The 1880-nt window shown below is 41.2% G+C and overlaps 1 protein-coding gene across 2 annotated transcripts in view; it reads left to right on the top strand.

Annotated features, from left to right (window-relative positions):
• The first annotated feature begins 372 nt into the window (after positions 1-372).
• The window catches only part of LOC101861660 (zinc finger protein 420), a 30558-nt gene continuing 29050 nt past the window's right edge, over positions 373-1880 (top strand). For both annotated transcript variants that reach the window (XM_013082253.2, XM_005097860.3), the window contains exon 1: positions 373-924. The gene's annotated coding sequence lies outside the window, so the exon portion shown is untranslated. The remainder of the gene's footprint in view (positions 925-1880) is intronic.

The following is a 1880-nucleotide window of genomic DNA, read 5'->3' as shown; positions in this document are numbered from 1 at the left end:
CCTACAGAGGTTACCGGAAATATGTGAGACCAAAAGAAATACTCCACAGCTCGGGATCTTTACAGAGTATTTTGGCCTCATGTTCAGGGAGAGCCGATTCAATTATGAGAAGAAAAAAACTTTCAGGTATAAGTTTAGTTTCCTCCTCTGTTTTTAGACCTTTAAAGATTGAAAATTATTTATTTGCATTTACGCATGAATACAATGCAATGAAAGAGTACGTGGCGAATAGAAGAAAATCCGTGTTGGTGATTTCCTACGTTATTTTTAGCACGTAAGCTCAAAACAGGACTTTTCCGGTGTAGCGGTATGACGTGAAGACGCACTAAGCAATAGAAAGTCGTCATGTCACACCACAGAATTCTACACTTAGAAGTGTAGAATTCTGTGTGTCACACTCATTATTACATTTATCAACGGCAGCTATCAAACTTATGTACCTCAGTATCTGAGATGACTTTGAAAATAATTTACCCAAAACAGATTTTAATATTTTAGGATAACAAGGATAATTAATGCCCACTCAGTAGGACGTAGGACGTACAAACGTGCCGGATAAATTTTTAGAGATGGTTAAAATGTTTACTACCGTAAGCAAACTCTCCTCCCAAAAAAGTTTTAAAATAAAATAACAATGTAAACTGGATCAGAGACTCTTAATAACATGTATTTATGAAATGAAATACTCTCTGACTGGATCTAGAATCTATATCTACATCTCAATAAGCTCCCCTTTTGTTGTGTTTCGTGCCTGGCTTCCTTCGTGCTAACAAATTCAAAAAATGTAAACGAAAGGCTGTGTATGCAAACCGAGGACTGATAAGGGTTATATTTGACTTATTACTGAAAGCCTTTATTATTACTTGTTTCTTTTTGAAGGCTCTGCTGGCTCCACGCTTTTGCTGCCCAGGTTTCACTGTAACTGTAAGTGCAGAGTCTTAGAATTCCACAATTTGCCAGTGTGTAAAACGACTTTTTCTAGATTAGATCTATAGAAATCTATATCTAATCTAGATCTAGAATCTAGAATTTTAGATCTACAGTAGTCTCCGCCTAAGATCCCACCGCTTACGATCCCGGTTCGCTTAATTAAGATCCCGTTGTTTTAAGAAAACAGAATTTTTACTATACAAAAGTCCCCCCTAAGATCCCGCTCTGATGGTCTACATTCGGCTAAGATCCCGCATTTCAGATCGTAATTTGCGAAACAAAAACCCGGGCGGGCACAGCCGATCAACCAATTTCAATTGTCAATTGTGAAAAGTTGAGATCAATAAACTGTCCGTTTCATCAAAGATCTGCCACTATCGTAAATGTGATCCCACACACGTTGTAAAACTCGATGAAGCGATACAATGTCTGCCCCAGACGGGATCACACCGGGGTGTGAACTGACCGACGCGTTTGTTTTCCCCACGCATCGCACTCACACCTGAGCTCTCCCCCTAAACTTGCATCACTCGCTGGGTGGGTAGGGCTACACGTTCGCTCCAGGCGTGATCACATCGAACCGTGAACTCTTCCCTGACCATTGCAGGAGTTGTCTCTACTCCCGAATTTGCGAGACAGACTGAATTTTAATTGATGTGTTCACAACGTAATGGTGTGTAACGACAAAGGCGTTTTTTTTTGTTTGGGGGGGGGGGGAGGACTCGGTCAGAGATGTGGTAAAGGGGAGTGGCAACTGAATATGCGTAGATCTTAAGACTCATGACAGGATAACAAGTGAAAATGGCACGCCTCATCCCACTATGCACCGTGATAGGTCATCAAGGTTAACCACTCTTTGCTCTCCATATGCCATAAATCCACCAAGGGGGCACGTCAGTTCATTGTAGAGGGAAGGGAGACCATTTTACCGATTGTGAGCCTTAACATGG

The sequence above is a fragment of the Aplysia californica genome, unplaced genomic scaffold, assembly GCF_000002075.1.
Source record: "Aplysia californica isolate F4 #8 unplaced genomic scaffold, AplCal3.0 scaffold00165, whole genome shotgun sequence".
In the NCBI taxonomy this organism is placed as follows: Eukaryota; Metazoa; Mollusca; class Gastropoda; order Aplysiida; family Aplysiidae; genus Aplysia; species Aplysia californica.
The sequence above is the reverse complement of the archived record's forward strand: the minus strand, read 5'-3'. Positions and strand labels throughout refer to the sequence as shown.